The sequence below is a fragment of the Coptis chinensis genome, chromosome 1, assembly GCF_015680905.1.
Source record: "Coptis chinensis isolate HL-2020 chromosome 1, ASM1568090v1, whole genome shotgun sequence".
Classification (NCBI taxonomy): Eukaryota; Viridiplantae; Streptophyta; class Magnoliopsida; order Ranunculales; family Ranunculaceae; genus Coptis; species Coptis chinensis.
In genome coordinates, this window is record NC_141456.1 from 36,547,793 (window position 1) to 36,572,936 (window position 25,144).

Consider the following 25,144-nt stretch of genomic DNA (forward strand, 5'->3'; position numbering starts at 1 on the left):
GCTTGATCAAGCTTCTAGCTTCAACCCCACTACCATCTCCTACATCTGGAAATCTAATCTGCCTGCTAGCACACAATTGTTTCTTTGGAAACTTTATATGAATGCTCTACCAGTGAGTGAGCTACTGACTCATAGAAAGATGGTGGGGGACTTTGCATGTCCTTTTTGTGCAGCCACCATTGAATCTTAGCAACATATGTTCTTTGACTGTAACTGGTCTAGAGCAATATGGTTTGCATCTGAGGTAGGTCTGAGAATTCAGCCTTCTCAAGGACATAACATCAAAGATTGTATACATCAGTTTCTGGTTTGGTGTAAGAGTACTGAGGATAACAAAAAGAGAGCTGGCACTTTTTGTTGTGTCCTTTTGCATGGTATTTGGAACTTCAGGAATGAAGTAAAATTTGAACACAAGGCACCAAATATAAACTATTTGCTCAGAAGGTGTTCTATGGAAACGGGAAAATGCTTGCAAGCTTTTAAAGAAGCTACTTCTACACCCAATCCTCTGAACCCTACTTCTTCATCTCAGCTAAATTATATTTTCCAACTCATTCCAAATAATAGCATAACTATAAGATTTGATGCCTCCTTCTGCAGGACCACTGGATGGGCAGGACCAGGTTGTGTGGCTTGTAATGATGAAGGTCAGATAATTAGAGCTGGAGTAAGAAGGTTCAAAGCACAGGGACCTGAGGAGGCTGAGATTGTGGCTGCAGAAGTTGCACTTCTGTTAGCATACCAGTTAGGGGAGGAAAGCTATGTCTTCGAAGGTGATTATGCAGAGGTGATAAAGAATTTCAATAGAGCAGTTTGTAGCTGGCCTTTGACAGCCTTATATAACTCTGTAAAAAACCTTCTTATTAGGTACATAGCTATCAGTAGTTTTAGATGGCTAAGTAGGACTTTTAATGGGGATGCTCATCAGCTCGCAGGTTGGTCTAACCACCAAAAAGCTATGACGGATCTTCCAAAGTGTATGTTGGATGATGAACTCATTCCAATTAACCTTTAATTTAATTGTCAGTTTATCGGGGGGTAAAAAAATGGTCAACAAGTCAAACGAGATATCTCGAAAATCTCGTCGAGATCAAAATTCATCTCGGAAATTGCAAGATATCTCGGAAAAAAATAAGTTGAATATTCTGTTGAGATATCTCGGATATCTTGATCTTGGACCCTTGAAATACTGAGATATCTCGTTGAGATCATGGAAATCTCGTCGAGATTTTCTGCCTTGGCTGGTAGAGAGACTCAATCTTGCTTTCAATGATTTTCGTCTTGCCAAGGACAATGACCATATTAGAATCCGTTCTATCTCATAACTCTAGAAGGACTTTAGCACTGTGAATTGATTCATCACTTCGTATAATCTTTGAAGATTAAGAAGTAGAGTGAAAATTACTTCCATCTCAGTCTTCATCAGTTGGCTCGAGTTGTACCATTTTGAACTCTTGGTCTTGCCTTTAAGGTTCTACATGGTTTGTCACTTCAAATCCAACTCAGTATGGGGAGCTTTGTTGTTCTATTTCATGGGTATGGGTTTTAATTTTTACTTCTTACTTTTATCTTTCTGGTTAGAAATTAAAATGGAAAAGAAAATCCTACACGTTAGAGACTAATGAGAAGTTAGTGGGGTTAAGCGGTAGACACGTGGGCTGTAATTTGCAACGGTTAGGGATTGCAATCCAGTAACCGGTTATTGCATAGCCAGACTCAAGTATGAATGTTGAATTAGATCACTCTCTCAATGTTGAATACAAATCTTTTTAACAATTTTACTTTGGTATCTAATTTTGAACAATAACTTAATTGCTTATAAAAGAAAATTGAATAAATAATCTCTTTCATTTTTTTTATATAAATTAATATGGAACACAATAATTTTCTGTTTTAAACAATCAAATTTTATTTATTTCTAGTAATGGGCATGTTTTCTTGTTTTACTTTTGCTTTTAAATAAATAAATAAAAAAAAAATTGTCTAAAATAAATGAAAACAAATGGACATGTATCCCTTTACTAGGTTGTTATAAGCCTGTAACAAAGAATACCCAACGAACATATTTAATTTTGTCTAGACCCAAGGGGTCAGATGACCTCTCTTTTCTACTATGATATGAAAATGAAAAGATGAATTTGGGAAGATGAAGGGCTTGTTCGTCATATTCTTGGACAAGAAACAAATTCAACATTCAGCGTGGGTTTTACCGTGGACGGTGAAGATTTTTTCCACTTAACGCTGAGGACTCTTCAAAAAACAAAACTTTCGACACCACTGAACACTAATGTCTCCAAATGCTCAAAAATAAAAAATAAAAAACAAAAAACAAACAACCCCTTATTCAGTTCCGACTTTGAAGAGTATACATGATTAAAATATTTGGATTTGAATAATTTTTTGTGGCAATACTCTCAAGATACAAATTGTTAGGTGGTCCCTTACCATGTGAAGATTGGGTAAGAACTATTTGGGAGCACCATAGGGGCACATGCCCTTGGATATGCCTTGTGTGAGGAGCGCACGCCTCATGAGGTGAGTATGCCAAGACATGAGTACTGATAGGAGGATCACTATAGGGGCAGACGACGCCCTCAATTATGCTTTGTGAGAGAGGCTCACACCCCTATGGCTTTGCATATGCAAAGTTTCAATTTTTCGCAAATAAACCGAGATGAACCAAAATTTCATTTTAAACCAAAATTTCATGATACTATATATATAAAAGAAGTTAGGGTTTTGACCCATAACATATGAGAGAGATAAACCAATTTTGGGAGCAACCAAAATTGAGAAAAAACCCTTGCAAAGATAAAAGACTTGTAAGGAGAGAGATTAGTGTAGAGAGATCTAGTAAGTTTGGAGATACTTGAGAGGAGTGATTGTAATCTTCCTTCCCACTCTTATAAAAGTATTTGCTCTTGTGGAAGTAGGCATCATTGGCCGAACCACGGTATATCTTGTGTCTCATTGTGTTATGTTTTTACTTTACATTACTATTGCTTGTTTGTGATAGTTAATTCCATAGTTTAAGTTTGTGGTTGTTGGTTGTAGTGAAAGTTTGGATTTTGATTGGAGTTTAGTGTGTCCATATATATACGAACTATCTTAGTGGGGATCAATTGGTATCATTTTCCCTAACAAGTGGTATCAGAGTCGTGGTTATAAGATCAATCACAAAGGCTGTTGTTCCAAATTTTGCTCGAAAGGTGTTTGATTAAATTCCTAAGAGGATGTTTGAGTTGAAATAGTTTGTTGAGATGGATTATTCTATAAACACTCACATGACTAGTCTAAATAGAAGTAACTACACCATTTGGAAAACCAAGATAGAAGACTTGTTTTATTACAAAGACTTCGCACAACCCATTGAGAATGGATGAGTAAATCCAGATGCAGTATCCATGGCCGATTGGAACATGTTTGATAGAAAAGCTATTAGATACATTTGATAGTGGATTGACGATAATGTATTCCACCATATATCCCAAGAGACTACCGCTTTTAGCTAGTGGAAGAAATTGGAATGCATCTATAAGAAGAAGTTTACGGGAAACAAAGTGTTAGTCATTAAGAAGTTTGCTAACTCGAAGTACAAAGAAGGTTCTTGAATGTCTGGGCATTTTAATGAAGTACAAAATACCATCAATTAGTTGCATTTGATGAAGATTGATATAGGTGACGAAGTTGAGGTTTTGTTACTATTGAACTCTCTACTCAATAGTTGGGAGACTTTAGCAGTTTCTCTTAGTGAAGCCGCTAAGGATGGAATTGTTTCAATGAAAATGGTTACCAGTGTATTGTTAAATGAGAAGACAAGAAGGGGTTCATAGAGTAGCTCTTCTCACTTAGATATCTTTGTCACATAAAAGCGGGGGAGAGGTAAGAATAGAAAACCACCTCATTCTAGAGGTGATGACATAAGCAAATCTAGGGCTGAATCTAGAACTCCTAAGAAAGAGAGATAATGCAACTACTGTGCCACCAAGAGTCACTTCAAGTATGAGTGTAGATCACTAAAGAGAGATGAGAAGAATAATTGTATACATGAAGACATGGTATTGAGGAATGGAAGCACAAGCCGAGATACTATAGTAGTAGTTTCAGATGATGATCTATTGGGAATTATGTCAGATTGTGGTAAGTGTTGTGTTAGTACCTTATGTCAGGATACATAATGGGTGGTAGATACCAGAGTGGTAATCATGTGCACCGCACATGAGTTTCTTCACTACCTACAAATGTGGTGATTTTGGTGGGGTGAAGATTGGGTAACAGTGGAGTCTTAAGGATTATATGGATTAGCAAGGTTCATGTGGAAACTAGTGCCGATTACACCTTGACACTCAAGGATGTAAAACATGTCCCCAATCTTCGACTAAGCCTAATTTCAGTTGGAAAGTTAGATGATGATGGTTTTCAGAGCTCGTTTGGTAATGAGGTATGGAAACTAAGCAGAGGTTTCTTTGTGGGTAGCTAAAGGGAAGAAGTGTTGTTTGCTTTATAAGACACAAGCTATATAGTTTGTGTAAAACAGAGTTAAATGCGACACAAGAAGAAGTTTCCATCGAACTATGATATAAGAGATTATGTCATATGGGAGAGAAAGGCATGGAAGTTCTTGCCAAGCAAAAGGTGTTGTCAAACATCAAAAGTAAGCATTTAAATAGATGTACTCATTGTTTGGTTGGAAAGCAACATAGAGTATCTTTCCAAAGATCCCTCTCTCACTGCAAAGAAAATGTTCTTGATCTAGTATACTCGGATTTATGTGGTCCTGAAGCTTTAGTATTGGTGGAAGTATACTTCAAAAGAGTTTAGAAGTTGAGGTTCATCCTAAATTGTATAGAGTTTGAGTAAGGGAGATAGAAGAAGAAAGGTAGACTATTGAATCTTATAATGGTACTAAGCTAATGAACTTGAAAGCTTTGATTGTTGATTTAAAATGACTTGAAAACATGAAAGGAAGATTGATTAAAACATTGAAACGAAACAAGCAAACAAGATGAAGATTGAAACAAATAACAATAACTGAAATAAAGGAAATGAAATAACAAGTTTATTGAAATAAATGAAATGAAATAACAAGAAATTAAAAACATGAATTGAAAAACAAGACAAGAAAATAAACAAACCAAATGGTTTGGATCATAAGACAATGGATGAGTTCTCTATCTTTAGTTTTTTTTATATACCCCTACTTTTGCCATTTACATATTTGCCCTCATCCATTCTAAATAAGACACCTCACCCCTTTCACTTTTGCTTTTGCTTTTGTTTTATGAGTGCCTTCTTGACCAAGATAGGTTTAGGGATAAGTCTTCATAATTTGAAATAAGGGCCTCCATCTTTGGTCTTCTGATTTGAGTTTTTTGATTGTTGACTTTGACTTTTTCAACACTTTTCCATAGCAGCTACTGGTCTTCATAATAAGCATGATTAAGGCTCCTTTTGGTGTTAAGATGCAGCTTTTATGATAAGTGGTCTAAAATACTCCTTAACCTAAAAAATGCAGTAAAAGCTATGAGATATATTTTCGTTAAGCGTAAGAGGGACTGTAATGCATCAATATATGGGAAATAAAACGCACATTTGGGAGTTGGTCACCACCCCCAAATAGCATTTTGCTTGTCCTTAAGCAAGGATGAGAGAAAAAAACTTAGATCATAAATGAGTGATTTATTATTAGTTATACTAATCTTGTTTCGCAAAGTGCGATTGCATTGACCATATGCAACAAGGCCTTAAACCACTAGGACTTTCCTAGTGGACGAGCTTTAAGCCTCGTGAGAGTTTTCCAGTGAAGTTACTCAAAAACTTCTTTTATTTAGTACAAAAGGGTCTTGTTTATTTATTCTCAGAAGTTCATACATCTCATTAGTGGTGAATAATGACAAGCTCCTTTGAACTCAGAATAACATATGTATAGTAATTTAAGTATCTATCTAAAGATAATTGCACAAAACATAAGTAATGAAATGCAAAAGCGGAGTTGTTTCCGAGGCTTTTGGAGAGCTTCCTTAAGTTAGGTTCTCACAGGGGTGTGTTGTAATCACAACTCTCTAATAGATTCACTCAAAGTTCGTTTCTCTCAAGTGCAGCGGGCACTTATATTCCTCGCATACTCAAATGACGTCCAAAGGTCGATTGATCATGCTTGCCACTTACTATCACACCATCCTATTCTTAATCGAGCTAGAGGTCTTTTATTAGGAGTTACGTGGTTAGGGTGATGGTTTAGAAGGAAAAAGGAAGGTGTCACGCCCCGCGACCCAACACACATCCCGAGGACGTGGAATGAATCTCGAGGCCGACACCTATCCCGATTCTACCGAAATTTCGGCAGAGTTTCCTTTGTTTGATCGACGTTCGTAAACCCTAAAAACCTGTCATAACCTGTCATAAACCTGTCATAACCCTGGACACTTCATAATACCCTTCCAACAACCATATATATACAACCCAACCTTCTAAACAACATCACATCCCATCCACCAACTATGTAAGTGTAACTGCTACTTAAATACATCAAATTTTACATCAAAATGAGCGGAGCTCTATATATATACAACAAAAGAAGGAACTATCTCTATACATCCAAAGAAAAGAGCTATGCTCATTATCTACAAAGAAAAGAATAACCTAGATTATCTCTATACAGCCCAAAAATGTAAACTTGACTCGCCTCGTCAAGCATAAGGGAATCCTCCCAAAATCCCCATAACCCTCATCGCTAGGGTTAGGAAAAGCCTCCTCCGCAACTGGCTCGTCTGAAATGTTAAGTAGGATGAGCAAACAACTATGCCCAGTAGAAACATACATAACCAATACTAGACTACTTATACAAAACATTTAAAACATGCAGGGTTTCTATAATAGTATTCAAATATCGTGACTATACAATAAATCACTAGCTAGCATAAATCATATCGGCATGCTTCTTTAATATTCAAAATAGAGTTTTCACAGTCATCATACAACTATTGTGGCAGCTGCATCCTATTAGAATGGTGAGGGTACGACTGGTACTCAGCCCCAGTCACAGGCAATCTCGGTTCAGTACTTCCCAGTGTGAACCATGCACCGTTGTTTTCCTGATTTTACCGGCAGGGAGCTGAAATGCCGTTGTTGTGTTCGTACACACAAAATCCCCAAAGCTTTTAGGGCTCAAAGGGGCCTGCGACCCTACGACCCCATACGGGGTGTCACCTAACTTACGGTGGTCAACCGCTCGACGACCGCAGACCGCCAGATCCCGACACACATCCGAGTGGACTAAACTCTCACTCCTCGCCTAAACCTCATCGAGGTAACATGTAACCCCACTCAAGCTAATCACCATACAGCGACACTACAAGCATGGTTATCTAGAAAAGTAGAAAAAGAATTCCCGGACTACATCCAAATGATGCATCCCTTTAAAGGTGGCCCACCACCTCGAAAGGTGTACACCACAGTTGGAATCCTAGAGCTTAAACCGCCGCCTCCTGAAATGCGACAACAGCCTTCTTTATAGAATTCACAGTTCCTTTTCTAAATCTCCTCGTGATAAACATAGTAATATCTATATATATATACTCAGATACCGATTATTTTCAAATACTCTAGTTACATATCTAGTTTTTCTTCTAAAACTATTGATTATATAGGTGTGAGTTCCTGGATTTCCCGAAATCGAGCAGAACAACCTATGACTCCCAAACGGGCCCGTCATAGTAAATAACAACCGATGATTCCCAAACGGTGAATCATCGTAAATAACACGACCATCCCGGGACCAATCCAGAACCTTGCACCTAGTTACAAACAACCGGGTAATCCTTACCCGCATTACAAAATCCATCTCTCTGTCTCCTTGCTGAGACAAGAGACGCGAACCTTTCCCCAAAACCTGTTTTTCACTTTTAACCAGAAAACAATCCCTCGCTACCCCCGATTTTACAGAAAACCATTTCACGCGAAAGCTATCCATATACTTAATTCATATCGAGGAAAACTACAATGCAAAAACATGAATATCATATATACATGCATGGTTGATACGCAAACTATTTCTTAACATTTTAAACAACTCAAATCATGCATGAAAATAAGCAAACTATATATTAGTATGTAGGTTCCTACCTTAGCAAGCTCCGTTCTCCTCAATCCCACTTAACCGAATCAAGCTCGCTTAATGATAATCATAAAATGACTAGTCTACCTACGAAATGAACTATGGATTCACAACGTAAGTAAACTAGAACTTGACTTTTACGTGTTGATTGTCAAAGCTTCTACTCTCAATGCGAATTGCACTAAATGGAGTACTGGTTCGCTCCACTCCTAGTTCCCTAGCATGGATTGTTTTCTAAGTCTAACTAGTCGCTCTTAAGTCAATGAGAGCTTTTACTAAATATTATTATACTACGATACTTAATTAAGATGATTACTAGAAATTAACTACAAATGCTATGGAAATACTATTGTTTGACTCTAGATAAAGGAATTAGAGGAGAATTGAATCCACCTCGAATCCAACTTAATCACCTAGTACAGATTGTGGTATCTCGATTCTTACGTTTTCCGCGCAAGAATTCGAGTCTAATCCCTAGTGTTCATGGCATTTCTACCAAGTACTAACTAGCATGTGAGGTCGCCCACCCATTCTCATGGCTAAACACCCACCTTCTAGAGTGGAATAGATGCTAAAACGTTTCTATACTAAACGACTAAGTTTTCATCAAGGCTTCATCAACCCCTCTAATGGAGGTTTAGCCTTGAATCATCAATCTAACATTTCCCATTGAATCTAAACTAAACATAATGTAAGAAATTTAGATTTACTTAATTTGAACAATAATGAATCTAACTTAATGGCTGGAATGAAATAGGAACAAGAATTGAGATTAGATCTATACTGGAAATGACAAAATTCAAACTTGATAAAAATACTACTTTATTTATCTAATCAATCAAGAACAATGATTCAGAGATTTAATCTAAAACAAGAATTTAAATGGAACTAAAACTTAATTTAATTAATAAAACTATATCTAGAATTCTATATATTAATTTAGGTCTAACTAGCTACCATTAACAAAGAGCTAAGCTTTTGTTTTTATACATCCAGATCCAAAATTCGTGCATGGGCTTGGAGCCATGGTTTGGGCCAGAGAATCAGGCCCAAAACCCAATTCTTTCAGTCCAAAAAGGCCTCTTCAGCTGCAGTTGGCTTCCACAGACTTTTCGTCCACTTATGCTCCTCTGATTGGGTCAAGGCTTGGACCATTGCAAAGCTCTTTCCGAGCCGGTCGTTTTGACATAAGGTAGGCCCAATTCCGAGGTCTGAGTCCAAAGATATGGCATTCGGAAGTTCTGATGGCTTTTGCTCCTTTATCTCGCTAATGTGGCACATTTCTGCACATAATGGACTTTGAAGCCTGAAATGCATAAAAACACGTAATCAGTATTAACTCTTACTTATTATTCACATAATTGGTCTAACAGTATGATTATTAAGGGGTTAAAACTACAGTTTTGGGCTCTTATCAAACCACCCCAAACAAAGATTTTGCTTGTCCTCAAGCAAATATGAGAAATTAGAATAAGTGACCAAAAATGGAGTTCTAACTACTCTCGTTTTCATTGAGTCGCGATTGCATTGACCATATGCAACAAGGCCTTAAACCACTAGGAATTCCCTAGTGGACGAAGTTATAGCCTCGTGAGAGTTTTCCAGTGAAGGTACTCACAAACTTCATCTATACTACAACGACTAAGAAATAAAACTATTGTTTTCTCATTCATGTCTCAACTATCTATACATCTCACTAGCAAATACATAAGAATAACCCAAATCAACCCTAAGCTAATATATGCATAATAATCAATCATCTAAAATAAACATATAACAATGAGTAATACTATGAAATGTAATAGCGGTCCGTTTCAAAAAACCTCGGAATAAGCGTCCTTAAGTAGGTCCTCACATAAATGTCAAGACAAAACCACTCTGATTTTTCCACTCAAGTTTACTACTCCAATGTGCAGTGGGCACACTTTTACCTTACAATCTCAATGACAACAAGGAAGTTCTGGGTCGATCAAACACATCTCAAGCCACTTACTATCCCACTAACCTATTCCTAATTAAGCTAGAGGGTCTTTATTAGGTGTTCTTGGGGATTAGGAGATGGTTTAAGAAGGAAGGAAATGGATATTCAAAAAGGACAAGTCCGAGATAATAGAGTCTTCATATTATGTAACTAGAGAAAACCTTGTTATTTACTTTTGCTTCTACACTTTGTTTCCATCCTTAGCCATATTTTTTTTTTTTTTTTTTTCTTTGGCTTTTGACTCCTTTTTTATTCTATTTTTTTTTTTGGAGTTTTTATTTTATTTTTTTTTCTTTATATATATTTTTTTTTTTCTTTGGATGGAAACTTCTTTTCTTTATTTTTCTGAAGCACTTAACTAACTTTTGTTTACACGTGTTTTCTCTTCTTCTTTCTTCACTCATTCTATTCTCGGACTTATTCTAGATTGGGTAGGTTGATTTATTATTATTTTTTTTTTTTTTGTTTTTGTTTTTAATAACAGGTAAAGGAATTGTGGTTTATGGAAGGCTAAAGAAAGGCTCGAGAGGGGCTAAGCGGAAAATAATTCATAGGTTTGAATTTCTGGCTATATCGATCCAAAGAGGGCCTAAATTCTCGCTTAGGATATGGTTTAGTGATCAAGCAAGTGGACGTGTGATTTCTCTATCCCGGATTTTACTTCTCCCTTGTGTCATTTCTCAAATGTTTCGCTCATATAAGGCTTTAGGCTATATTCTCACAGGATTTGTAGAATAAGTACTCTAGCCTAGATTTCAGAAACTTACTGACAAACAATCATAGATACTCATGTAATATATTTATGGATAGATGCAAAGATTATTACCTACATATTAACCTAAGTTCCTAACTATTATTCTGATGCAAAAGCTACGTGAGACTTCTAGATTGTTAAGAGCATAGAGAAAGAAAACAATACCAATATTCCTAAGTGTATAGCATACTTTTTATTTATATTTTTGAATTTTTGAAATTTTAACTAGAAAACAAGTGCACATTATACATATCTCTATCCTAACAGATGTCTTAATTACACGTGTTTCTATGCCCCCAAACAAAAAGTATGCTTTGTCCTCAAAGCATTTAAATAAAGAGGGTAGGAAAAATACCATTGAAACGCGTGAAATTCAGAAACATCTGCAAAACAAAAGTTAAAACATACAAATATAGTAATAAAAATACTGACGCAACTCTATAAGAGTTCCACCCATTATGGGGTTAACAGAATTAAATTGCTTGTGACATAAGCAGACACTAACTTAACTAAAACTTACCTGCACCCCAGCATCTACTCGTCATCCTCCTCTTCTATATGAGGTTCTTTTCGCATCCCCGCCATGCCATAACAACTTGCCACGCCTTCCGTCGTGTATCATCAACTAGTGCTAACCTCTCTAGTGTTATTTGGTCTGATGGGGTGTAAGGGGCAACCAAATGTGGTTGCACCTGCCATCCCGGCCAAGTCATGGCTCGAGAATGATCTTACCACACGATTGGTGGGTCTCATGATTTCGACCTTTTCCCAATCTGTAATAATCGCGGTACGAATCGGGTAGGCAAGCGCCATAAGGCGGCAAACCAAAGACATAATAAGAAGGTACTTATGCCTCAAGGTATGGGCTCGCCTTCAGAGTAGCAACTAAAACTTCGGGAATGTCATACCTACGACGTCCCTCGGCTAAAAGCAAGGAAAACGCGTCACCGGCGGTATTATTGGCGTATAAACCGCCGTTCCTAGAATGTTCATCATGATGAATAACATGGTTGTGCCTACATTCAGTGATAGGCTACTCGTATGCGATGTTATATTGGTCTTGGTTCATGATACGAAATACCCCTCCCCCATAATACTCATGGAAATAGGCATATTCATATAGGTATGAGTTATCTGTCATATATCCCCACGTGTGCATAGGGTCAGGTAATGGCAATCCCGAAACCAAAGCTATCAAGTGTTTATTGAATTCCATAGTCGTACCATCAATAGTAAGGGAAAATTTTTGTTCTCCTTCTTGGGTACAAAAAAAAGTAATATTATTATAGAAGAATTCAGTTAGCTTAGGTGAAAAAGAATCGTCATCACTCACCAGAAGATGCCGCCATCCTAATTGCACGATCCGCTCGCGGAACGATGCTCCATAGGTATAGGTTCCCATCAAGTCTTCAAAAGACTGTTCAGGAATCACTATAGGTGGTGTCATCTCAACACTACTTGTAGAATAGCTGCGAAAACCTGGAAGAACCTCGAAAATCGAAAATTTCGTGATTATTGGAGAAGGCGGCGCTGCCAGATATGGCCGCTCGCTTTTGGTTTTGAAATTACGGTGTTTGAGCTGGTCGCTTACTTAAGCGCTGGCTAGGGATTTTTCGATTTACAAGATATAATAGGGCGAAGTCGCTCTGCTTGCCGCGCCAGAGGTAAATGGAAGTCTGCGAAAAGTGAGTTTCTAAGAAAAACAAGGAAAAAGGTTGGAGTGAAAAGTGAAAGATGATTTTGGTGTGTAGTGTGGGTTGTGAGTGTAGTATGATGGAAGTTTAAATAGGTTACGGGTTTCCAAAACGAATCGGCAAATTGCCAAATTGTTTTAAGGCAATTTCCGAAATAGAAAAAACTGCCAAACCCAAACCGAAACTAACCATAGTTTTGATTTCCTAACAACCCCGGTATCTAAACTCTCCTACATATCATGCTACCACTATTTTCAACTTTTACTCCAAGACAACCTTACGAAAGATGATCAAATAAATTATATTAAAATAATATGAAATCCAAGCAATCTAAAACAAACAACTTAATATTTAAATCTAACTACCAAATAAAATTCCACTAACTAAACAATAAAACGATAAGATAACAGGACCTGACCGATGGTGAACACCTAGGCGCAGTGAAGAAGATGGTCCCCGAGATGGAGATCGGCTCTGTGGTGACGAATGGCTTGAGCCATCTGGCCTGCGGCGACGACGCTCATGCCTCTCAGACTCAGCTGAGACAGACTCATCCACGAGTGGCATGCGTCGTAGAATCTCTATCCTGAACAAGCGCTGTGCTTCTATCTCAGTCTTGAGTACTGCATACTGGGCTTGGTGATTCTTGTGGATAACCTCCAAGTCAGACAAGATATCTTCCTGACCCCTTTCGAGCATTTCAACTCTCGTCTGAAAGTTCGTTTGCTTATTTCGAATTACAATTTGTCTATGTCGTATATCTTCACAGATACGATAACTGCATCGCAAACCAGTTTGCAGCATTATCATTCGTTCTAAATTAGAAGTATGACTATCAAAATTATCCTCAACCAACCATGTCATATCTTCCCCTACATTATCCGACTCAACTTCCTTTTCTGCAGACAACGGCCAAGTCTTTTGGATGCATTCCTTATAAATACTTGCATTAGAAGGCAATTTGATATTAATAGGAGGAGATCTAGCGACGACTCTAAATGAGAGCATAATCTTAGTGATCAATACGGGAAGAGGCACCAGGCTCTTTTCCACTCCTCTAATCACATTCAAAATTAAATCAAGGATGCAGAAATTATACTCCTTCGTTTGCAAAATCCGGAGAAACGTCGCGATTAATCGAGTCCCGATGTCGCCGACTTTGTCTTTCCCGAGGGCGTTCTTACCAATCCACCGAGCTTCTGACCCGATTGATTGGTTCGTGGTCGTCCCGCTAACGCGAATGAGATATCGTATTGTATTCACCCTCTATGACCGTATCTTTCATCAAAACAGGAACTGCAGATATCTTGGGTTCCCGAATGGTCGATCTAGGTTGGTTCTGGTATGATTCCTAATAGCTCACCAACAACCGTCTCGTAAACTTCCTCCGCGTTCTGCTATCCTAATGAAAATCCTATTTCCCTCCACTTCTCGTTTCTTATAAAACTGTTCTACCAAATCATAGTGATAGAAATCCTCATCGAATACCACAGTCCGTTCAATTTCTCTTAAACATCTCCGCGTCATAAAATGGCGCTGAAATCGCTTCGGCGAAACGCGCGTTTTCGCCGAGAATTCTACGTCGTAAGCGCCATTGAAGTTTGAACTGATTTGGGGTTTGTAGATGGTGGTGGATTCGAGTTTGATGAAAACTAACTAAACCAACAGTGGTGGTTATGGTAGGTTCGGGCGCAGGTTCAAAACTTCGAATTGGTGGGTGGTTTCTTGGTGAAAACGGTAGGATTGTGTGGAAGATTGGTGTTTCACAATGGGCGGGTGGTCTTCTTATTGTGATGTATTCTATTTTTATTATATATATATTTTTTATTTTGGTTGATAGGGTTTGGATTTGTAATTTGTGTCAAGCGGCCGGAAAGATGAAGGTCGCGATTTGTTTTTTGGAAAGTGGTAGCCATTGTTTGTCAGAGCCTTGAGTTGGCCCAAGCCCATTCGTATATTTCGACTTTTCGCCGATTTTTAAGCGCAATTTCAAACTAGATTTCCGCCGTTATCGGTCCGATTCTTTTCGAATGAGATATGGAAATGATCAGGAGAGAATTTCCAATCCAATGATCCATAAACTACTCTATTCGACCGGGGGGTGAGTAATAAGATAGTGCAAAACGCCTCGTAATGCGCGTGCATGACGTAAGTTATCTTGAACTAATGAACACTAAATTAGATGACGTCAACCCCAATGAACTATACTAATGGACCTAAACAACACAACTAGATAGTTCGAGCAATCCGGATGGAAAGACTGATTTCCCACCCCCAAACAAATTTTTAAACACAAAATTTGTTTACAACGCTGTCGATTTAAAGTCGATTCCCAAGACTTGTTGGATTGCTATGTCTATGATTTTTAAGAATTTTAATTTATTTTATTTGTTTATTATGAGAAACACGAAAAACAATAAATACATAATTCACTCCATAGAGGAACATGACTCAACAATCGAAAAACATCGCGAAAGTGGAAAAACGTGAATTATGTGAACTGTGGACTTAGGATCCGGTACTTACAGCCACACACTCCATAGGGAGGGCCGGTTACCTGAATGGTGTACTTATCGGTATATGGAAATGAAAGTAAGTACACCAAATGACAAGGTCGATCCTCATAGACGAGGTCCTGTAAAAGGACTTCCTCCACATCGGGGGACAAAAGTTCGTGAAAATGTTTTAACCGTTGACCATTAACTTGAAAGGTATCATTGTCCTTGGGATTTACCAAGGTAATTGCCCCGTAAGGGGTGACTTCAAGAAACGAAAAAGGACCGCACCAACGGGTTTTAGTTTCCACGGAAAATATGTAGGCGGGAGTTGTAAAGCAAAACCTTTTTGTCCGACCACAAACTCTTTCACGCCAAGATATGCTTATCATGAACACGTTTCATGTTGGCTTTATAATCCTTCACATGAGATCGTAAGAATCGCCACGGATTTCTTCAAGCTCATTTAATTGTAACTTCATGGTTTGGCGCCCGCCTCATCAATATTGAAGTTAAGGCTTTTATAGCCCACGAGCACGGTGCTCTAATTCAACGGGCAAATGACATGGTTTCCCAAATACAAGTCTAAAGGGAGACATACCTATAGGAGTTTTGAAAGCAGTTCTATATGCCCATAAGGCATCCGATAGACGCCGACCAGATCTTTCCTATCGGGGTTTCTTGTTGTTTCTAAAATCTTTTTGATTTCCCTATTAGAAACTTCTACTTGTCCGCTAGTTTGTGGATGATAAGGAGTTGCTATTTTGTGTGTAACTCCGTGCTTTTTAACTAGGGATGCAACAACTCATTTGCAAAATGTGTTCCACCATCACTAATGATGGCTTTAGGAATGCCAAACCGACGTAAAATATATTCTTTAATAAAAATACAACGGTCTTATGGTCATTGCTACGGCAAGCTAGGGCCTCTATCCATTTAGACACATAGTCCACGGCAACTAGAATATAAATATAACCGTGGGAAACAGGGAAAGGCCCCATGAAATCAATACCCCAAACATCAAAAATTTCTACTATTAAGATTGGATTTAAAGGCATCATATTACGCTTCGTGATTCTCCCAAGTTGTTGGCAAATACCACGCTTTGCAATGCACTTGGGCATCCTTAAAAAGGGTAGGCCAATAAAATCCACATTGAAGAACTTTAGCGACTGTTTTCATTCCACTAAAGTGGCCACCACACTCTTTGTCATGGCAGAACGATAGAACTTCATTATATTCCCACTGGGGAATGCAACGACGAATAATCTGATCCGCATAATACTTAAAAGGTAGGGCTCATCCCAAAGAGTATAACTTGACTCGGCCAAGAACTTCTTACGTTCATTTCTTGACCAATTATAAGGCATAACATCAGCCGCTAAATAATTTACGATGTCCGCATACCATGGTGATGAAAAATAGCATCTGATGCTCATCGGGGAAAAGAGTCCCAGATGGACTCAAGAATCACTACTATCGTCATTTGTAAGTCTAGATAAGTGGTCGGCAACTACGTTTTCGACCCCTCTTTTGTCCTTTATTTCTAATGTGAATTCTTGCAGGAGAAGAATCCATCGGATTAATCTCTGCTTAGCATCCTTCTTTGCAAGAAGGTACCTAAGGGCTGCATGGTCCGTGTAAACTAAAGTTTTAGAACCAACCAAATAAGGATGAAACTTATCTAAAGCATAAATGACAGCTAAGAATTCTTTTTCAGTAGTTGTATAATTCCGTTGAGCGTCGTTTAATGTTTTACTAGCATAATAAATAACCGTGGACTTATTATCTATTTTCTGTCCCAAGACAGCACCAACTGCATAGTCACTAGCATCACACATGAGTTCAAAAGGTTTAGACCAATCAGGAGGCTGTATAATAGGTGCGATGGTTAGGTGCTTTTAAGGTTTCAAAAGCCTGTTCTGATTAAAATTAAAATCAAAGATTGCATCCTTCAAAAGCAAGTTAGTTAAAGGCCTAGCTATTTTCGAAAAATCTTTAATGAACCGCCTATAAAACCTCGCATGGCCTAGAAAGGCTCTAATCTCACCTGACAATCCGTGGTTTAGGTAGAATTAAGCTATCTTATCTAGTTTGGCTTTATCTACTTCGATGCCATCACTAGATACAATATGACCTAGTACTATGCCCTTTTTGACCATGAAATGACACTTTTCCCAATTTAAAACGAGGCTCTTTTCTTCACACCATGTCAAAACCTTAGACGGGTTAGACAAAACGATCGTGAAGGAGTCTCCATAGATAGAAAAATCATCCATGAAAACTTCCATAAAGCGCTCTACCATGTCACTAAATATATGAAGCATACACCGCTGGAAGGTACCAGGAGCATTACAAAGGCCAAAAGGCATTCGTTTATAGGCATATGTTCCGAAGGGACATGTGAAGGTTGTCTTTTTCTTGGTCATCAATATCAATAATAATCTGAAAATAGCCGAGTAGCCATCCAGAAACAATAAAAGGCATGACCCGCTAGGCGTTCTAGCATCCGATCTATAAATGGTAAGGGAAAGTGATCCGTTAGGTGTCATAGCATTTAAACGTCGTAATCAATCTGATTCTCCATTTCATAGGACCTTGAGTGACAACATAGTCACCCTTCCCCGTTACGCATACCATGGTAATTCCCCGATTTCTTAGGAACTACATGAATGGGACTTACCCATTCGCTATCGGAGATTGGGTATATAATACCCGCGATCGAGTAATCGCAGGACTTCTTCCCTAACCACCTCTTTCATGGCGGGGTTCAAGCGACCGAGGTTCGCGAGAAGTCTTCGCGTTATCCTCCAAATGGATCACGATGAGTGCGCATATTAGGGTCAATGCCCTTAATGTCACTAAGGACCAACCAATCGCGGACCGATGTTCCCTAATCACCCTTATTAAAGATGTCTCTTCATCTTTAGTTAACAGAGAAGATATAATTATCGGGTGACTACCATCCGGATCAAGTTGAATATATTTTAACTCCGGGGAAGAGGTTTAAGCGGGTGTGGGATGAGAATGTCCGTTGATGTTGCATAAGTGTCCTTATCTTTAGCGTAATGAAAACCTGCTTAGGTAGCAAGTCTTCATACTCAAGATATATGGAGCAACCGACGGGTCTACAATTGGTGTGGATTCGGGATGGTGTTGACCTCCTCTAAGTATGAGTCATTCACAAAATCGAAGTTCCAAAAGAAAGGAATTTGTACATATTGTTTTCGAAACGTGTTGTTAAAATAATCTTGAGCTAAACTCGATCATGCTAACCTCCCCATCTATAGAAGCGAATCACGGTAACTGTTTCATCATTTTAAAACATTTACCTCGACGGAAAGATGGCCAAAAGATAAGGACATCTTTCCATCGCGACAATTTATAAAGCGCATTGGCGGTTGCCAAGAAGGGCGCCCTAAGATGATCGGTGCTGAGTCATTAGCAACTTACGTATCGAGGATAACAAAATCAGCGGGATAGTAGAAATCCACGAACCTTAACAAGCACGTTTTCCTACACCTTTAGGATACTTAATTGACTTGTCCGCTAATTGCAACGTTATTTTTGTAGGTTGCATTTCTGTAGACCTATTTGTTTATACAAGTAATCTGGGGAGTAAGTTAACACTTCGCCCCGTGTCTAATAAAGCGGTCGTCGTGTAGGAATCTCCTAAGGTGCATTTGACAAGATGGGGCGACCGGGGGTCCTTGTACTTAACAATTCCATTATTTTTGGATAAAGTTGGGAACCGCTCAGTTAAAAAGGCGTCTTTGGGTATGTTAGTCTTACGCCTAGTAGTGCCATGACTCTTTAAGAAACTTAAGCGTGGTTAGGAAGCTTTTAATAGCTTGAAAAAGGAGGTTTATCGTTAGATTCTTGAAAACGTTCCTAATTTCCTCAAAGTTTGTATCCCTAGTTAGCATGGCTAATTTTTGAGGGAACGGTGGTTTAAAGCTCTATATTTCGCATATGGGCTCTACTTGGCGTGTAACCTTGGCTTTTCGGTTTCTTTGGTTGTGATTTAACCGGTACCTCTACCGTGGTAGGCTCCTCGATTTCTATTCGCGGTATCTAGTTCGATATCCGGTGTAGGAGATCTTGATGGGGTAACTATAGGCGAGTTACTTTGTTATCAACCACTCTTCCGAACGGAGAGTGGTGATGGCATTTAGGTCACCTACGATTGTAGTTTCCGTACTAGAATTACCGTTTACCTCAAAGGTCGTGTTTTGCTTGTTTTATGGTTTGGTATCGCTTGACCTGGAAACACGCCTTTTGGTTGGAGCTTTCTCTTGGGCTAACTGTTGTATGCCCCGATTTATGGATTGTAAGATCTGTTGGTTTGATTGAGTCATTGTTTGGAAAAGTTGTTGGGTAACCTGTATAAAGGCGTCGATACGATCCGGTTGTGTAGGTGTAGTAGTCACGGGTGGTGCTACTGGAACTATCTCTCGTTGATTATTTATGGGTGGGTTGTGATAGTTAGTATTATTAACCTAACGATATACCTCTATTGGTATTATAATTATTATAATTATTCTGACCTTGTGCTTGACCTTGTCGTGGTTTAAGCTTGGTTGTTATAATTATTATAATTCCCTTGACTTTGTCCTTGTCCTTGCCTAAGTGGAGCTTGGTTATAATTGTTTGTTTGCCTAACGTTTTGATTATTGTACCACGGAGGTGTTACTTGTTGATTATTTCTCCAACCCAAGTTGGGATGTTGTCTCAAAGGCGTTAGGAATAGGATAGTTATTAATAGAGTAAACATTATCTTGCTCGGTGGTTGTTGTTCATAAGCTAGAGGACAATAATTGTCGGGTGCTCGGACTCAAACAGAAATTACATGGGTTGGAGTTTACATTCATGACGGGGATAGGCTTTTGTTGAACGAAATAGCCTCTACTTTTTAGTTAGAGATTCGAGTAAATTTTTAAGTTCGGATCGGTTTTATTCTCAAACATACCGGGCGACCTTGGATCGTTGAAGAAGAACTAACTAGCGGAGGGGTATCATCACTCCCCCATTATTATTCCGTTTAGTTTGGTCTTCTAAAATTTGTAAGCCTCAGAGGCTCCTTTACTTAGAAACTACCCCCATTCATTATGTCAAGGACTTCTTTATGGTGATGTTGAAGTCCTTTGAAAAAGGCGAACTAACGTGTCTTTTGCTAGGTTATGGTGTGGACACTCTATATAAGGAGATCGGTGAAAGCGATTCCATGCCTCGAAAAATGATTCATGAGGGTTACGCCGGAAAAATGAATCTTGGAAAGCATTTCATCCGTCTTTAGGGGTGGGTAAAAATGTTCCATAAACAGCTGAACAAGTTTAGCCCACGAGTCCACAGAATTAGGCGCTTGGGCAGTTAACCAAGACGTCGCCTTATCGGATAGGGTGAAAGGGAATACCCTCAGTTTAATTTGCTCCGCACCAACCGTAGGATGGTGGAATGTCGTAAGGACTTGTTCAATCCTACGCATGTGCTGATAAGGTTTTTCATGGTCTAACCCATGAAAGACGGGTAACAAATTAAATATGTTTGGGGGGATTCGAAAATCCCCCACTGGGTCTGCTAGAACGATGCACGATTTAGGGCTATCGCTCAAGGCTTTGTAAAAGTCGGAGAGAGGAGTCTCTCTTTCTTCAGCCATTATGTCAGGTATGGTGTGTGTGATAGTAGCTAGAGGTGTGCGTGGGTTGTGTACTAGATAGACTTGTTTGTTGCCGTGTAATTCGTTTTGTTGTTTTTTGTTCGACCCGGACCTTAATCTCATGCAAGACTAAGTTGAGCTTTACTAAACATGCAACACTCCAAACAATTACGATATACTAGTAGAAAATCTCTAACCGAAATCGCGAGGTATGGAAGAAAGGAATACGATAAGCGTCCTTGCTTCGCTTATGAATAGCGTCTTGTGTAATGCAGCGTGTTCAAGTGTATATAAGAGATTAGAACACTGAAAAATATGAAAGATCAAAGTTTGAATAAAAAATGTGGAAATCCGGAAATTTTAACCTTTGGCGGGCGGCGTCGCATAGAAGCCTTCGGCCCGAAGTAATTTTCAGTTCTGATGTTTTTAGGGGTCGGTCGCTCCCAAATGGGGCGGTCGATTAAGAAGTCGAGTTCCATGTTTGGCTGGTCGCTTTTGTATGAAGCGGCGCTTCGGGGGTAAACAAGATTCCAGTAACTTAGCGCGGGTCGCGCTCTCCTTGGGCGCGGGCGCGCTCCGTGTATTTTTTCGCGGAATTTGTCACGCTGAAATGGGCAACCACAGTATGAAACAAACAAGGGTGGGTGGGTTTAATGGGACTTAAAATTGACTACTTCTACTATGAAAACAATGCTAAAGTGTAACTAAGATGGCAGCGGCGCCATTTGATAATCATAAAATGACTAGTCTACCTACGAAATGAACTATGGATTCACAACGTAAGTAAACTAGAACTTGACTTTTACGTGTTGATTGTCAAAGCTTCTACTCTCAATGCGAATTGCACTAAATGGAGTACGAAGTTCGTTCCACTCCTAGTTCCCTAGCATGGATTGTTTTCTAAGTCTAACTAGTCGCTCTTAAGTCAATGAGAGCTTTACGAAATATTATACTACGATACTTAATTAAGATGATTACTAGAAATTAACTACAAATGCTATGGAAATACTATTGTTTGACTCTAGATAAAGGAATTAGAGGAGAATTGAATCCACCTCGAATCCAACTTAATCACCTAGTACAGATTGTGGTATCTCGATTCTTACGTTTTCACGGCAAGAATTCCGAGTCTAATCCCTAGTGTTCATGGCATTTCTACCAAGTACTAACTAGCATGTGAGGTCGCCACCCATTCTCATGGCTTAAACCACGACCTTCTAGAGTGGAATAGATGCTAAAACGTTTCTATACTAAACGACTAAGTTTTCATCAAGGCTTCATCAACCCCTCTAATGGAGGTTTAGCCTTGAATCATCAATCTAACATTTCCCATTGAATCTAAACTAAACATAATGTAAGAAATTTAGATTTACTTAATTTGAACAATAATGAATCTAACTTAATGGCTGGAATGAAATAGGAACAAGAATTGAGATTAGATCTATCTTTGGAAATGACAAAATTCAAACTTGATAAAAATACTACTTTATTTATCTAATCAATCAAGAACAATGATTCAGAGATTTAATCTAAAACAAGAATTTAAATGGAACTAAAACTTAATTTAATTAATAAAACTAGATCTAGAATTCTATATATTAATTTAGGTCTAACTAGCTACCATTAACAAAGAGCTAAGCTTTTGTTTTATACATCCAGATCCAAAATTCGTGCATGGGCTTGGAGCCATGGTTTGGGCGAGAATCGGGCCCAAAACCCAATTCTTCAATCAAAAGGCCTCTTCAGCTGCAGTTGGCTTCCACAGACTTTTTGTCCACTTCTGCTCCTCTGATTGGGTCAAGGCTTGGACCATTGCAAAGCTCTTTCGAGCCGGTCATTTTGACATAAGGTAGGCCCAATTCGGTGGTCCGAGAGTCCAAAGATATGGCATTCGAAGTTCTGATGGCTTTTGCTCCTTTATCTCGCTAATGTGGCACATTTCTGCACATAATGGACGTTGAAGCCTGAAATGCATAAAAACACGTAATCAGTATTAACTCTTACTTATTATTCACATAATTGGTCTAACAGTATGATTATTAAGGGGTTAAAACTACAGTTTTGAGCTCTTATCACTTAACCGAATCAACTCGAATTCAATCCTATACAGCATATACATATACGTCGGTTGTTAGAATTGATCGAACAACGAGGAATTCTTAACTTAGTATAAGCCGAGAAGAAATCTCAACGTTAAGAATTGGGGTTCGGGTATTTTTTTTTTCCTATAACTACTGTCAACAGAGCTACTGAGCCCTTTTCGGCAGACGCTTGTTACTCTGACGGTCTCTGGTTATTTCGCCATGGCAGTGCCCTCATATCAACGTCAATCCTATCACGTCTCAATTCAAATTCCAAATTTTTAACTACAACCCATTCTACACCTCTCAATTAACATTAATTCTATTAATAAAATCGGTGGGTGTTCTTATCCCTCGATCACTACTCAATCAACTCTTATCTGAGTTATAAATCGACATAAATTCATTGAAATTGTAATGAATAACCAAATTCTTACCAAGTCAGCAATAAAAATCGTTCCTAGCTCATTTGCTCCACCAAAATCGCAGCTCTCCTTCTCCAAACCGAGCTACTGCCGATATTAAACCCATCCCATTTCAGTTATACTTCCTCAATACAACCAACTACATAAAAATCGAGTTCAAATGATTTACTTTAAGCGAAATTCACTAACCTTTCACTGAAACACGACGCACTCCAAGGATTTTCGGCTGATTTCGTTAAGCCATTCCTCTCCAAATAGCTACTGTCGAATTATACAGCCCCCATTCAATATCTCTCATCAAATACAACCTCAAGCTATTGAATTCGAATCTAAATAATTATTTGAAACGAAAATAAAACTCACCTTCCGCGGTGTTACGGCAAAATCCGAATTTTTGTGAGTCTCCACACTTGAATTCACTGTTGTTAGTGAGTGGTTGTTCGAATTCGTGGGTTTGAATTGATTGGGAGAGGAATTCACTCACTGTCGCCGCGATTCCACTTCGGTTTCGCTTGGTTACGCTCGAATTTCCAATAGATTACTTTAGTGTAGTGTTTCTAGGTTGGAGTGTGAAGGATTGTGGTAGAATCGATGGAAATTGAGAGGATTAGGTCTCTCTCTCTCCTAGGGTTTTGAAAGTGCGAATTGGGGAAGAAGGAGTTAGGTGCGATTTCTTTGGTTTCGCGATTTTCGTTTCTTCTATTTGGGCCGCGATATATTTAGGCCCAAGCCCAATATATCCTAATTAGACTTAACGTCCTAATTAACTCTAACCCCCCACTAATTCGACTTAGCGTCTTGATTATTTTTCGGCCCATCCTGCTAAATTTAATCTTCTATATTTTATCTCACCGCAGGTTATGACAATAACTCACTCATGCGTGTAAGCTGTTAACTCGCGCCAGCTTCGACGCGCAGAAAACCGGTAACCGCCATTTTTGGTCAAATTTTTGCCTATGGTCGCTTACCTAACGTGACTTATGAGTCGGAGTCAAGTTTCGGTAAGTTACGTACCTTTGAAATATAAACCCGACGACCAAATTACATAACAACCCTGGATTTGATATGAAATTTACAAAAATACCCTTAATAATAATTCAGGACTTTACAGAAGGGAAAAACAAAATTTGATAAGATGAGAAACTGGAATTGTAACCAGAGAAGAACCTCATTTTGTTCTTTTGCTTCCGAATTGTATTATATTCTTTTAGCCATTTGGCTTTGTGAGTCTATATGATTTTGAATTTTAGGAGTTCTAACTTTGCTTATGATTCTTTTTGTTTCTGATATCGTCTCCTTTTGAATTTGAACTTTTGGGAGATTCGATTGTTTTGAATCCTTTGATTTTTTTGAAGTTTTGGTGTTTGATGGGTATTTCTTTTCTTCTCTTTCTTTTATTTTCTTTTTGAAGCAAATAATTGTTCTGTTTTTTAACAAGATCTTCTATTCTCTTTTTCTGATATCCATCCAGTTCTCAACTCATCAACTGGGTAAGTTTTTTATTGTGTGTTGTGACGGGTTAGAAATTTTTGGTGAAGAATAAAAAGGCTTTTAGAAAGGGTAAAGGCTCAAGAGGGATAATTAGAGGAAAACTATCTTTTTGGGGTTTTTAACGTTTATTTGGCTCTCTCGATCCAAAAAGGGCCTAAATTCCCTCATAGGATATGGCGTAGTGATCAAGCAAGTGGACGTGGTCTTTCTATCCGGACATTCTTTGTGTCATCACTCAATAATCATTCAGATGAGGCTTTTGGCTAGATTCTCATAGGATATGGAACTTAATTGTTCTAACCTTGGCTTCGAAACTCACTGCTATATACACACAAATGCTAATGCATGTCATTCATGGAAAGATGCAGAAACTATTGTACGTATATTACTCTAAGTACAAAGAACAAATCCTTACTCTATTGCTATAATGAGACTTCTAAACTTTTTATTC

General features: G+C 38.5%; 1 long non-coding RNA gene across 1 annotated transcript; it reads right to left on the reverse strand.

Annotated features, from left to right (window-relative positions):
- Positions 1–23,213: 23,213 nt before the first annotated feature.
- Positions 23,214–23,854, reverse strand: LOC147523782 (uncharacterized). The gene is made up of 3 exons (XR_015196779.1): positions 23,566–23,854; positions 23,392–23,463; positions 23,214–23,289 (listed from the first exon to the last, which is right to left on the reverse strand). It is a non-coding gene; the product is annotated as an uncharacterized LOC147523782 (long non-coding RNA).
- Between the last annotated feature and the right edge of the window lie 1,290 nt (positions 23,855–25,144).